The sequence below is a fragment of the Rhinichthys klamathensis genome, unplaced genomic scaffold (assembly GCF_029890125.1).
Source record: "Rhinichthys klamathensis goyatoka isolate OS25496 unplaced genomic scaffold, OSU_Roscu_1.1 h1tg000792l_1, whole genome shotgun sequence".
In the NCBI taxonomy this organism is placed as follows: Eukaryota; Metazoa; Chordata; class Actinopteri; order Cypriniformes; family Leuciscidae; genus Rhinichthys; species Rhinichthys klamathensis.
In genome coordinates, this window is record NW_026607188.1 from 143174 (window position 1) to 159429 (window position 16256).

Below are 16256 nucleotides of genomic sequence, written 5' to 3' on the forward strand. Positions count from 1 at the left end.
ATCCTGCCTCTCACGGGGATTTCGGATGCCTCAACGCCTGTGATGAGAAGACCAACGCCTGTGAAGAGACGACTCAACGCCTGCGAAGAGACGACTCAACGCCGGCGATATGTTATCCCCTAAATATTACATGATTAACTAAATGTATTTTTTCCAGGTACTCTCTGATATGGACTTACTGTAAAGCTTCTTTAAAACCCTATGATTGTTAGCCAGAGGAGAACTGGCCCCTGACTAGCCTGGGTTCTCCCAAGGTTTTTTTCTCCATCCAATCTGATGGAGTTTTGGTTCCTTGCCACTGTCGCCTTGCTTTTGGCTTGCTTAGTTGGGGATATTTAATATTCAACAATATTATTGAACTGTGTTGTACTACTTTCATGTTATCACTGTGAAGCTGCTTTGATGCAATCTGTATTGTGAAAAGCGCTATATAAATAAATGTGACTTGACTTGACTTGACTTGGTGATTTTAATATACAAGTAGATAATGAAAAAGATGCTTTGGGATTGCCATTTAAAGACATTGTAAACTCAATTGGAGTTAGACAACACGTGTCGGGACCTACTCATTGTCGTAATCATACTCTAGATCTAATATTATCACATGGAATAGATGTTGATGCTGTTGAAATTCTGCAGCAGAGCGATGACATCTCAGATCATTATCTAGTCTCATGTAAATTACATTTAGCCAAGGCTGCAAAGCCGACTCCGTGTTATAAATACGTTAGACCTATCACTTCTGCCACTAAAGATTGCTTTATCAATAATCTTCCTAATCAGTTTCATCATCTCAGCATCCCAGATAGCTTAGAAGAACTCGATATTGCAACAGAAACGTTTAACTCTCTCTTTTCCAGCACTTTAGACGCAGTTGCTCCGTTGCGCTTAAAGAAGATTAAAGAAAATAGTCCAACGCCGTGGTACAGCAAGCACACTCACACACACACACACAGCTTTGTTTTTGTGATATATGAGGACATTCCATAGGCGTAATGACTTTTATACTGGACAAACTGTATATTCTATCCCCCTACACTGCCCCTATCCCTAAACCTACCCATCACAGGCGACATGCTGCATTTTTACATTTAAAAAAAAACATTGTTTTTTATGTTTTTTAAGCTATTTGAAATATGAGGACTCATGCAATGTCCTCATATATCACGTGTAAGTTGTAATACCAGTGTAATATGCATGTCATTATACACATTTGTGTCCTCATATATCACAAAAACAAACACACACTCACACACACACACACACACACACACACACACACACACACACACACACACACTCAGGCCCTAAAGAGAGCAGCCAGAAAAATGGAGCGCAACTGGAAGAAAACTAAACTAGAGGTATTTCGGATTTCGTGGAAAGAGAGCTCAATTGCTTACAGAGGGGCTTTAAAAGCTGCTAGATCTGCTTATTTTTCAAACCTATTAGAAGAAAATAAACATAATCCTAGGTATTTATTTGAAACAGTGGCTAAACTAACGAAAAAGAAAGCTTCAAGCTCAGAAGTGTCAAAGCAACACGGCAGTGATGACTTTATGAACTTCTTCACTTATAAGATTGATAATATCAGGGACAAAATTATAACTATGCAACCGTCTACCACAGTATCGCATCAGGAAGTGCATTGTAGTCTCCATGAGAAAAAATTTGATTTATTTGTTGCTATAGGAGAGGAAGAATTCTGCAAACTCGTTAATTCATCTAAATCGACAACTTGTATGTTAGATCCTATACCGACTAAGCTACTGAAAGAGATGTTTCCAGAGGTCATATATCCTCTTCTTAATATCATTAATTCATCTTTGTCTCTAGGATACGTACCAAAAACCTTTAAACTGGCTATGATAAAACAGCTTGTTAAAAAACCACAACTTGATCCTACAGAATTAGTCAATTACAGGCCGATCTCGAATCTGCCTTTTCTGTCAAAGATATTAGAAAAAGCAGTATCTTCACAACTATGTTCCTTTCTAGAAAGAAATGATATCTGCGAGGATTTTCAGTCCGGATTTAGACCGTACCATAGCACTGAGACCGCTCTCATTAGAGTCACAAATGATTTGCTCTTATCATCTGATCGTGGTTGTATCTCTCTATTAGTGTTACTCGATCTTAGTGCTGCATTTGACACCATTGACCACAATATTCTTTTAAATAGACTAGAAAACTATGTTGGCATTAGTGGAATTGCATTAGCATGGTTTAAATCATACTTAACTGACCGTTATCAGTTTGTAGCAGTAAATGAAGAGATGTCTTATCGATCACAAGTTCAGTATGGCGTACCACAAGGCTCAGTACTAGGACCGCTGCTGTTCACTCTGTACATGCTACCATTAGGAGATATCATTAGGAAACATGGAGTTAGCTTTCACTGTTATGCCGATGATACTCAGCTGTATATTTCTTCAAAACCCAACGAAACTTACCAATTCACAAAATTAACGGAATGCATAGCTGATATAAAAAATTGGATGACTAGTAATTTCCTACTACTAAATTCTGAAAAGACAGAGATTCTAATTATTGGACAAAAAACTTCCACACGTAATAACCCAGAATACTGTCTAACACTTAATGGCTGCTCTGTCAAGTCTTCGTCGTCGGTTAGGAACCTGGGTGTGCTATTTGATACCAACCTTTCTTTTGAAAGCCACGTGTCTAGTATCTGTAAAACTGCATTTTTCCATCTTAAAAATATATCTAAATTACGCCATATGCTCTCATTGGGAAATGCGGAACAATTAGTCCATGCGTTCATGACCTCAAGGCTAGATTACTGTAATGCTCTACTGGGTGGTTGCCCTGCACGCTTAATAAACAAACTACAGCTAGTTCAAAACGCCGCAGCTCGAGTTCTTACCAGAACCAGGAAATATGACCATATTAGCCCGGTTCTGTCAACACTGCATTGGCTCCCTATTAAACATCGTATAAATTTTAAAATATTGTTGATTACCTACAAAGCACTAAATGGCTTAGCTCCCCAGTACTTGAGCGAGCTCTTAACGCATTATAGTCCTTCACGTCTATTGCGATCTCAAAATTCCGGCCAGTTGATAATACCTAGAATATCTAAATCGACTGCTGGCGGGAGATCCTTTTCCTATTTAGCACCAAAACTTTGGAACAGTCTTCCTACCATTGTCCGGGAAGCAGACACACTCTGTCAGTTCAAAGCTAGACTAAAAACACATCTCTTTGACCTAGCATACACATAATACATTATAGACTTCTATAAATTCAATGTTAGGCTGCATAGATTAGGTCAGCCGGAACTGGGAACACTTCCCTTAAATCTTGATGTACTCGCTACATCATAAGAAGAATGGCATCTACGCTAATATTAGTGTCTTTGTTTATCCCGAGGTTTTCCTGCAGCCTGCCGGATCCAGGCCGTGTCCAGATCTGACGAAGGAGATTCGCCTGGACCCGATGACAATGCAGTGCTGAAGTATCCACTATCCTCTCCCTATGGAGGATCCCTTTCCCACTCTACAGATAAAGCGCTGTGAATTCCGGCTCGCGTACCCCGAAGTGATAAAATAAAACAAAATTCTGTATCAAAATTTATAGGCAAGAAAAGTAGTTTGTTTAGGCTGGGTTGTATGAATTACAAACCTGCGCACATATTTTAAAAAGCACATAACTATAGAATTCTGAATGAGCATGTGAACGCCGTCAGCGTTAATCACAGGTTCGCGTTTAAAGTCTGATCATTTCGACGGAGGTGAATCAATCAAAGTTAACTTTAGCTGGAAGTAACATTATTCAAGAACCGCTATAACGCCAAAACAATCTGTTACCTTAAATTATATGTTTATCTCTGTAAAGCTGCTTTGAAACAATTCATTGTTAAAAGCGCTATATAAATGAAGATGACATCAGCAGGGTGACCCACACACATCAGCAGGGTGACCCACACATCAGCAGGGTGACCCCCACACATCAGCAGGGTGACCCACACACATCAGCAGGGTGACCCACACACATCAGCAGGGTGACCCACACATCAGCAGGGTGACCCCCACACATCAGCAGGGTGACCCACACACATCAGCAGGGTGACCCACACATCAGCAGGGTGACCCACACACATCAGCAGGGTGACCCACGCACATCAGCAGGGTGACCAACGCACATCAGCAGGGTGACCCCCACACATCAGCAGGGTGACCCCCACACATCAGCAGGGTGACCCCCACACATCAGCAGGGTGACCCCCACACATCAGCAGGGTGACCCCCGCACATCAGCAGGGTGACCAACGCACATCAGCAGGGTGACCCACACACATCAGCAGGGTGACCCACACACATCAGCAGGGTGACCCACACACATCAGCAGGGTGACCCCCACACATCAGCAGGGTGACCCCCACACATCAGCAGGGTGACCCCCACATCAGCAGGGTGACCCACACATCAGCAGGGTGACCCACGCACATCAGCAGGGTGACCCCCACACATCAGCAGGGTGACCCCCACACATCAGCAGGGTGACCCCCACTCATCAGCAGGGTGACCCACACATCAGCAGGGTGACCCACGCACATCAGCAGGGTGACCCACGCCCATCAGCAGGGTGACCCACACATCAGCAGGGTGACCCACACATCAGCAGGGTGACCCACGCACATCAGCAGGGTGACCCACGCACATCAGCAGGGTGACCCACGCACATCACCAGGGTGACCCACGCACATCAGCAGGGTGACCCCCACACATCAGCAGGGTGACCCCCACACATCAGCAGGGTGACCCACACATCAGCAGGGTGACCCACGCACATCAGCAGGGTGACCCACGCACATCAGCAGGGTGACCCACGCCCATCAGCAGGGTGACCCACGCACATCAGCAGGGTGACCCACGCACATCAGCAGGGTGACCCACACATCAGCAGGGTGACCCACGCACATCAGCAGGGTGACCCACGCACATCAGCAGGGTGACCCACACATCAGCAGGGTGACCCCCACACATCAGCAGTGTAGCAACAATGACTTTGTTCGGGGAAATTATTTAACTCAAATAGGGAAGATTATTCATTAGATAATGAATATGTAATCGCATACATAAATTAAATTATCCCAAATAGGGAATGGACTAAACATTACCATATAGGAATAATTAACACGATTGATCGTAGTAATTATTGATATATAGGTCAGTTAAGTCAGATTAATTATCAGGGTCAATTTACATGTGATTCCAAATTAGTTTGTCATGCATCCTGGTTCGTCCTGCGAACCGGAGATGAAAACTTCCTTATATCACAAGATTACCTGCCTGTATACCGAGTGAATATTTTCCGGTGGCCACACGGAAGTATCTGCTCGTATACGGCACTTTCAGATGTTTAAAATAGTTAACCGAGGTAGAGCTTTGATAACTTTACAGACCTTTGACATATTACAGAGACTTCAATCATGGGACAATGAGACAGATTCGATTCAAAGGATTATGGAATTTAATAACACAATACTAAGGGTTACATAGACTACTAAAAATCACGCAGGAGTAAATATGCATATCAAAACAAACAATTAATACAGGATTGCAATATGACGTATTTAAAAAGAGACAGTTAGAGTGAGAGAGAGTGAGAGAGAGAGAGAGAGAGTGTGAGAGAGAGAGTGGGTGTGAGAGAGAGAGAGAGAGAGAGAGAGAGAGAGAGAGAGAGAGAGAGAGAGACAGAACAGTTCAAAACAGTTCAACAGAGACCCAAAGGATTCCAACATTAATCTAGACAACTTTAAGCAGCACTTAATTGAGATTTGTACGTTACTTTTACGGCTTCTTTGTGTTGAGTTGTGTTACAAAGGCAGCGTGGTAGGAGTTGTCTGGAGCGTCTTCCGGTAGGAGGCAGATGTTTGCGATTGCTTCAGCTGCGGCCCGTACGAGAGGCGATTAATCTTAAACTTGTTTCGTTCGTGAATGAAACCGAACTATCAACTGAGGTAGATCGAAAGAAAGCAACTTAGATTTAAAACAAAGTAGAAAAACGACGAAGAAGGAAAACTCCGGCTGGAGTTTAGCAGGAAAGTTTAGGAATCTCTCTCTGGCGTAGGAAACTGCCTAGAGGAGAAGGTGGCGGTCTATTTTGAAGGGGCGAGGGACACGCCTTTCTCACGTGTTTGATCCAATCGTTTTGCAGGAAGGCGGGTCGGCAGACCTTGTGATTCACGCCTTCCGGATCATGTGCATAGGGGATAAAACTTGTTCGAAATACACTTCTAAACTAGTATTAATAAAAGCATGCATCATATTACATTTTGGGTTGATGATTCAATCTTCTTTGATTATTCTGATTACAACCATACCAAATTCGGCATTCCTAGGGCTTAGTGAAATGCAGATACATGATTTTCGTGATTAAACGGATGTTAAATTGATCACATATCATAAAAGCTTACAGTTATACCAGTTTTGTCACCAGGGAATCATGAAAACACAACCACAAAACATTATACATTTACAAAAGGGGATTTTTGATCCCATGTGTTCAGAGTGTTCCGTGTGTGTAAATGGGTGTTCAGAAGTTCAACCAGCGTTGGTCACGCGGTGAATTTGTGATCGAGTCCAGTATGTATGTGTGTGTGTTCATGCGTATGTATGTGTGTTCAGAGTTCATTGACCGATGGTGACGGGGGGGTGAACTCGCGACCAGTCCCGTGTGAGCGTGTGTGCTTCGAATTTGATGAGTTTAAACAACTGCTACAATGGCCAGTTGTCTAATCTTACAATTCTTTTCTGTGTGTGTAAGCGAAAAACCCCAGGGGGAAATCACATGTGGATAGGCCCTTTTGTTGACTAATCAAAGAGGAAACCTCATGAGCGCCTCAGTATCAGTAATTCAATCAGGTCCAGTCACCATCCGCTTAGTGTGGCAAATTACAACAGAGAGACTTTGTGATTGACTCGGTAACCTAATCAACAGTCCCATGACCCTTACTTTTGTCATAGTCTCTGAATTAAAAGAATGCAAAACCAGCAGTTTAAGAAAATGGCAGATCTGACCATGGCTACCCCACATCAGCAGGGTGACCCACGCACATCAGCAGGGTGACCCATGCCCATCAGCAGGGTGACCCACGCACATCAGCAGGGTGACCCACACACATCAGCAGGGTGACCCACGCCCATCAGCAGGGTGACCCACGCACATCAGCAGGGTGACCCCCACACATCAGCAGGGTGACCCACATATCAGCAGGGTGACCCACGCACATCAGCAGGGTGACCCCCACACATCAGCAGGGTGACCCCCACATCAGCAGGGTGACCCGCACATCAGCAGGGTGACCCACACATCAGCAGGGTGACCCACGCACATCAGCAGGGTGACCCACGCACATCAGCAGGGTGACCCACGCACATCAGCAGGGTGACCCACGCACATCAACAGGGTGACCCACGCACATCAGCAGGGTGACCCACGCACATCAGCAGGGTGACCCACGCACATCAGCAGGGTGACCCTCTCACATCAGCAGGGTGACCCTCTCACATCAGCAGGGTGATCCACTCACATCAGCAGGGTGACCCACTCACATCAGCAGGGTGACCCACGCACATCAGCAGGGTGACCCACGCACATCAGCAGGGTGACCCACGCACATCAGCAGGGTGACCCACGCACATCAGCAGGGTGACCCACACATCAGCAGGGTGACCCACGCCCATCAGCAGGGTGACCCACACATCAGCAGGGTGACCCACGCACATCAGCAGGGTGACCCACGCACATCAGCAGGGTGACCCACGCCCATCAGCAGGGTGACCCACACACATCAGCAGGGTGACCCACACACATCAGCAGGGTGACCCACACGTCAGCAGGGTGACCCACACACATCAGCAGGGTGACCCACACATCAGCAGGGTGACCCACACACATCAGCAGGGTGACCCACGCACATCAGCAGGGTGACCCACACATCAGCAGGGTGACCCACACATCAGCAGGGTGACCCACGCACATCAGCAGGGTGACCCACACATCAGCAGGGTGACCCACACACATCAGCAGGGTGACCCACACATCAGCAGGGTGACCCACACATCAGCAGGGTGACCCACGCACATCAGCAGGGTGACCCACACATCAGCAGTGTGACCCACACATCAGCAGGGTGACCCACACACACATCAGCAGGGTGACCCACGCCCATCAGCAGGGTGACCCACACATCAGCAGGGTGACCCACACATCAGCAGGGTGACCCACACATCAGCAGGGTGACCCCCACACATCAGCAGGGTGACCCCCACATCAGCAGGGTGACCCACACATCAGCAGGGTGACCCACGCACATCAGCAGGGTGACCCCCGCACATCAGCAGGGTGACCCCCACACATCAGCAGGGTGACCCCCACATCAGCAGGGTGACCCGCGCATCAGCAGGGTGACCCACGCATCAGCAGGGTGACCCACACATCAGCAGGGTGACCCACGCACATCAGCAGGGTGACCAACGCACATCAGCAGGGTGACCCACACATCTGCAGGGTGACCCGCACATCAGCAGGGTGACCCACACATCAGCAGGGTGACCCACACATCAGCAGGGTGACCCACACATCAGCAGGGTGACCCACATATCAGCAGGGTGACCCACGCACATCAGCAGGGTGACCCCCACACATCAGCAGGGTGACCCCCACATCAGCAGGGTGACCCGCACATCAGCAGGGTGACCCACACATCAGCAGGGTGACCCACGCACATCAGCAGGGTGACCCACGCACATCAGCAGGGTGACCCACGCACATCAACAGGGTGACCCACGCACATCAGCAGGGTGACCCACGCACATCAGCAGGGTGACCCACGCACATCAGCAGGGTGACCCTCTCACATCAGCAGGGTGACCCTCTCACATCAGCAGGGTGATCCACTCACATCAGCAGGGTGACCCACTCACATCAGCAGGGTGACCCACGCACATCAGCAGGGTGACCCACGCACATCAGCAGGGTGACCCACGCACATCAGCAGGGTGACCCACACATCAGCAGGGTGACCCACGCCCATCAGCAGGGTGACCCACACATCAGCAGGGTGACCCACGCACATCAGCAGGGTGACCCACGCACATCAGCAGGGTGACCCACGCCCATCAGCAGGGTGACCCACACACATCAGCAGGGTGACCCACACACATCAGCAGGGTGACCCACACGTCAGCAGGGTGACCCACACACATCAGCAGGGTGACCCACACATCAGCAGGGTGACCCACACACATCAGCAGGGTGACCCACGCACATCAGCAGGGTGACCCACACATCAGCAGGGTGACCCACACATCAGCAGGGTGACCCACGCACATCAGCAGGGTGACCCACACATCAGCAGGGTGACCCACACACATCAGCAGGGTGACCCACACATCAGCAGGGTGACCCACACATCAGCAGGGTGACCCACACATCAGCAGGGTGACCCACACATCAGCAGGGTGACCCACGCACATCAGCAGGGTGACCCACACATCAGCAGTGTGACCCACACATCAGCAGGGTGACCCACACACACATCAGCAGGGTGACCCACGCCCATCAGCAGGGTGACCCACACATCAGCAGGGTGACCCACACATCAGCAGGGTGACCCACACATCAGCAGGGTGACCCCCACACATCAGCAGGGTGACCCCCACATCAGCAGGGTGACCCACACATCAGCAGGGTGACCCACGCACATCAGCAGGGTGACCCCCGCACATCAGCAGGGTGACCCCCACACATCAGCAGGGTGACCCCCACATCAGCAGGGTGACCCGCACATCAGCAGGGTGACCCACACATCAGCAGGGTGACCCACGCATCAGCAGGGTGACCCACACATCAGCAGGGTGACCCACGCACATCAGCAGGGTGACCAACGCACATCAGCAGGGTGACCCACACATCTGCAGGGTGACCCACACATCTGCAGGGTGACCCACGCACATCAGCAGGGTGACCCACGCACATCAGCAGGGTGACCCACACATCTGCAGGGTGACCCACACATCTGCAGGGTGACCCACACATCAGCAGGGTGACCCACGCACATCAGCAGGGTGACCAACGCACATCAGCAGGGTGACCCACGCATCAGCAGGGTGACCCACACATCTGCAGGGTGACCCACGCACATCAGCAGGGTGACCCACACATCAGCAGGGTGACCCACACATCAGCAGGTTGACCCACGCACATCAGCAGGGTGACCTACACACATCAGCAGGGTGACCCACACACATCAGCAGGGTGACCCACACATCAGCAGGGTGACCCACACACATCAGCAGGGTGACCCACACGTCAGCAGGGTGACCCACACACATCAGCAGGGTGACCCACACATCAGCAGGGTGACCCACACACATCAGCAGGGTGACCCACGCACATCAGCAGGGTGACCCACACATCAGCAGGGTGACCCACACATCAGCAGGGTGACCCACGCACATCAGCAGGGTGACCCACACATCAGCAGGGTGACCCACACACATCAGCAGGGTGACCCACACATCAGCAGGGTGACCCACACATCAGCAGGGTGACCCACACATCAGCAGGGTGACCCACACATCAGCAGGGTGACCCACGCACATCAGCAGGGTGACCCACACATCAGCAGTGTGACCCACACATCAGCAGGGTGACCCACACACACATCAGCAGGGTGACCCACGCCCATCAGCAGGGTGACCCACACATCAGCAGGGTGACCCACACATCAGCAGGGTGACCCACACATCAGCAGGGTGACCCCCACACATCAGCAGGGTGACCCCCACATCAGCAGGGTGACCCACACATCAGCAGGGTGACCCACGCACATCAGCAGGGTGACCCCCGCACATCAGCAGGGTGACCCCCGCACATCAGCAGGGTGACCCCCACATCAGCAGGGTGACCCGCACATCAGCAGGGTGACCCACACATCAGCAGGGTGACCCACGCATCAGCAGGGTGACCCACACATCAGCAGGGTGACCCACGCACATCAGCAGGGTGACCAACGCACATCAGCAGGGTGACCCACACATCTGCAGGGTGACCCACACATCTGCAGGGTGACCCACGCACATCAGCAGGGTGACCCACGCACATCAGCAGGGTGACCCACACATCTGCAGGGTGACCCACACATCTGCAGGGTGACCCACACATCAGCAGGGTGACCCACGCACATCAGCAGGGTGACCAACGCACATCAGCAGGGTGACCCACGCATCAGCAGGGTGACCCACACATCTGCAGGGTGACCCACGCACATCAGCAGGGTGACCCACACATCAGCAGGGTGACCCACACATCAGCAGGTTGACCCACGCACATCAGCAGGGTGACCTACACACATCAGCAGGGTGACCCACACACATCAGCAGGGTGACCCACACATCAGCAGGGTGACCCACACACATCAGCAGGGTGACCCACGCACATCAGCAGGGTGACCCACGCACATCAGCAGGGTGACCCACGCACATCAGCAGGGTGACCCACACACATCAGCAGGGTGACCCACACACATCAGCAGGGTGACCCACACACATCAGCAGGGTGACCCACACATCAGCAGGGTGACCCACACATCAGCAGGGTGACCCACACACATCAGCAGGGTGACCCACACACATCAGCAGGGTGACCCACACACATCAGCAGGGTGACCCACACATCAGCAGGGTGACCCACACACATCAGCAGGGTGACCCATCAGCAGGGTGACCCACACACATCGGCAGGGTGACCCACACATCGGCAGGGTGACCCACACACATCAGCAGGGTGACCCACACACATCAGCAGGGTGACCCACACATCAGCAGTGTGACCCACACACATCAGCAGGGTGACCCACACACATCAGCAGGGTGACCCACACACATCAGCAGGGTGACCCACACACATCAGCAGGGTGACCCACACACATCAGCAGGGTGACCCACACATCAGCAGGGTGACCCACGCACATCAGCAGGGTGACCCACGCACATCAGCAGGGTGACCCACACATCTGCAGGGTGACCCACACATCTGCAGGGTGACCCACACATCAGCAGGGTGACCCACGCACATCAGCAGGGTGACCAACGCACATCAGCAGGGTGACCCACGCATCAGCAGGGTGACCCACACATCTGCAGGGTGACCCACGCACATCAGCAGGGTGACCCACACATCAGCAGGGTGACCCACACATCAGCAGGTTGACCCACGCACATCAGCAGGGTGACCTACACACATCAGCAGGGTGACCCACACACATCAGCAGGGTGACCCACACATCAGCAGGGTGACCCACACACATCAGCAGGGTGACCCACACGTCAGCAGGGTGACCCACACACATCAGCAGGGTGACCCACACATCAGCAGGGTGACCCACACACATCAGCAGGGTGACCCACGCACATCAGCAGGGTGACCCACACATCAGCAGGGTGACCCACACATCAGCAGGGTGACCCACGCACATCAGCAGGGTGACCCACACATCAGCAGGGTGACCCACACACATCAGCAGGGTGACCCACACATCAGCAGGGTGACCCACACATCAGCAGGGTGACCCACACATCAGCAGGGTGACCCACACATCAGCAGGGTGACCCACGCACATCAGCAGGGTGACCCACACATCAGCAGTGTGACCCACACATCAGCAGGGTGACCCACACACACATCAGCAGGGTGACCCACGCCCATCAGCAGGGTGACCCACACATCAGCAGGGTGACCCACACATCAGCAGGGTGACCCCCACACATCAGCAGGGTGACCCCCACATCAGCAGGGTGACCCACACATCAGCAGGGTGACCCACGCACATCAGCAGGGTGACCCCCGCACATCAGCAGGGTGACCCCCACACATCAGCAGGGTGACCCCCACATCAGCAGGGTGACCCGCACATCAGCAGGGTGACCCACACATCAGCAGGGTGACCCACGCATCAGCAGGGTGACCCACACATCAGCAGGGTGACCCACGCACATCAGCAGGGTGACCAACGCACATCAGCAGGGTGACCCACACATCTGCAGGGTGACCCACACATCTGCAGGGTGACCCACGCACATCAGCAGGGTGACCCACGCACATCAGCAGGGTGACCCACACATCTGCAGGGTGACCCACACATCTGCAGGGTGACCCACACATCAGCAGGGTGACCCACGCACATCAGCAGGGTGACCAACGCACATCAGCAGGGTGACCCACGCATCAGCAGGGTGACCCACACATCTGCAGGGTGACCCACGCACATCAGCAGGGTGACCCACACATCAGCAGGGTGACCCACACATCAGCAGGTTGACCCACGCACATCAGCAGGGTGACCTACACACATCAGCAGGGTGACCCACACACATCAGCAGGGTGACCCACACATCAGCAGGGTGACCCACACACATCAGCAGGGTGACCCACGCACATCAGCAGGGTGACCCACGCACATCAGCAGGGTGACCCACGCACATCAGCAGGGTGACCCACACACATCAGCAGGGTGACCCACACACATCAGCAGGGTGACCCACACACATCAGCAGGGTGACCCCCACACATCAGCAGGGTGACCCACACACATCAGCAGGGTGACCCACACATCAGCAGGGTGACCCACACATCAGCAGGGTGACCCACACACATCAGCAGGGTGACCCACACACATCAGCAGGGTGACCCACACACATCAGCAGGGTGACCCACACATCAGCAGGGTGACCCACACACATCAGCAGGGTGACCCATCAGCAGGGTGACCCACACACATCGGCAGGGTGACCCACACATCGGCAGGGTGACCCACACACATCAGCAGGGTGACCCACACACATCAGCAGGGTGACCCACACATCAGCAGTGTGACCCACACACATCAGCAGGGTGACCCACACACATCAGCAGGGTGACCCACACACATCAGCAGGGTGACCCACACACATCAGCAGGGTGACCCACACACATCAGCAGGGTGACCCACACATCAGCAGGGTGACCCACACATCAGCAGGGTGACCCACACACATCAGCAGGTTGACCCACGCACATCAGCAGGGTGACCCACACATCAGCAGGGTGACCCACGCACATCAGCAGGGTGACCCACACATCAGCAGGGTGACCCACACATCAGCAGGGTGACCCACACATCAGCAGGTTGACCCACGCACATCAGCAGGGTGACCCACGCACATCAGCAGGGTGACCCACGCACATCAGCAGGGTGACCCACACACATCAGCAGGGTGACCCACACACATCAGCAGGGTGACCCACACATCAGCAGGGTGACCCCCACATCAGCAGGGTGACCCACACATCAGCAGGGTGACCCACACACATCAGCAGGGTGACCCACACACATCAGCAAGGTGACCCACACACATCAGCAGGGTGACCCCCACACATCAGCAGGGTGACCCACACACATCAGCAGGGTGACCCACACACATCAGCAGGGTGACCAATCAGCAGGGTGACCCACACACATCAGCAGGGTGACCCACACATCGGCAGGGTGACCCACACACATCAGCAGGGTGACCCACACACATCAGCAGGGTGACCCACACACATCAGCAGGGTGACCCACACATCAGCAGGGTGACCCACACACATCAGCAGGGTGACCCACACATCAGCAGGGTGACCCACACACATCAGCAGGGTGACCCACACACATCAGCAGGGTGACCCACACATCAGCAGGGTGACCCACACATCAGCAGGGTGACCCACACACATCAGCAGGTTGACCCACGCACATCAGCAGGGTGACCCACACATCAGCAGGGTGACCCACACATCAGCAGGGTGACCCACACACATCAGCAGGGTGACCCACACATCAGCAGGGTGACCCACACATCAGCAGGGTGACCCACACACATCAGCAGGGTGACCCACACACATCAGCAGGGTGACCCACACATCAGCAGGGTGACCCACACACATCAGCAGGTTGACCCACACACATCAGCAGGGTGACCCACACATCAGCAGGGTGACCCACACATCAGCAGGGTGACCCACACACATCAGCAGGGTGACCCACACCAATCAGCAGGGTGACCCACACCAATCAGCAGGGTGACCCACACATCAGCAGGGTGACCCACACACATCAGCAGGGTGACCCACACACATCAGCAGGTTGACCCACGCACATCAGCAGGGTGACCCACACATCAGCAGGGTGACCCACACACATCAGCAGGGTGACCCACACACATCAGCAGGGTGACCCACACATCAGCAGGGTGACCCACGCACATCAGTAGGGTGACCCACGCACATCATTAGGGTGACCCACACACATCAGCAGGGTGACCCACACACATCAGCAGGGTGACCCACACATCAGCAGGGTGACCCACACACATCAGCAGGGTGACCCACACATCAGCAGGGTGACCCACACACATCAGCAGGTTGACCCACACACATCAGCAGGGTGACCCACACACATCAGCAGGGTGACCCACACACATCAGCAGGGTGACCCACACACATCAGCAGGGTGACCCACACATCAGCAGGGTGACCCACACATCAGCAGCAGGGTGACCCACGCACATCAGCAGGGTGACCCCCACACATCAGCAGGGTGACCCACACACATCAGCAGGGTGAACCACGCACATCAGCAGGGTGACCCACACATCAGCAGGGTGACCCACACATCAGCAGCAGGGTGACCCACGCACATCAGCAGGGTGACCCACACATCAGCAGGGTGACCCACACATCAGCAGCAGGGTGACCCACGCACATCAGCAGGGTGACCCACACATCAGCAGGGTGACCCACACACATCAGCAGGGTGACCCACACATCAGCAGGGTGACCCCCGCACATCAGCAGGGTGACCCACACATCAGCAGGGTGACCCCCACACATCAGCAGGGTGACCCACACACATCAGCAGGTTGACCCACACACATCAGCAGGGTGACCCACACACATCAGCAGGGTGACCCACACACATCAGCAGGGTGACCCACACACATCAGCAGGGTGACCCACACATCAGCAGGGTGACCCACACATCAGCAGCAGGGTGACCCACGCACATCAGCAGGGTGACCCCCACACATCAGCAGGGTGACCCACACACATCAGCAGGGTGAACCACGCACATCAGCAGGGTGACCCACACACATCAGCAGGGTGACCCACACATCAGCAGCAGGGTGACCCACGCACATCAGCAGGGTGAC

At 53.1% G+C, this 16256-nt stretch overlaps 1 long non-coding RNA gene across 2 annotated transcripts in view; it reads left to right on the forward strand.

Annotated features, from left to right (window-relative positions):
• The first annotated feature begins 209 nt into the window (after positions 1–209).
• LOC130077972 (uncharacterized) overlaps positions 210–16256 on the forward strand; it is a 163536-nt gene continuing 147489 nt past the window's right edge. For both annotated transcript variants that reach the window (XR_008805861.1, XR_008805862.1), the window contains exon 1: positions 210–463. This is a non-coding gene — a long non-coding RNA (uncharacterized LOC130077972). The remainder of the gene's footprint in view (positions 464–16256) is intronic.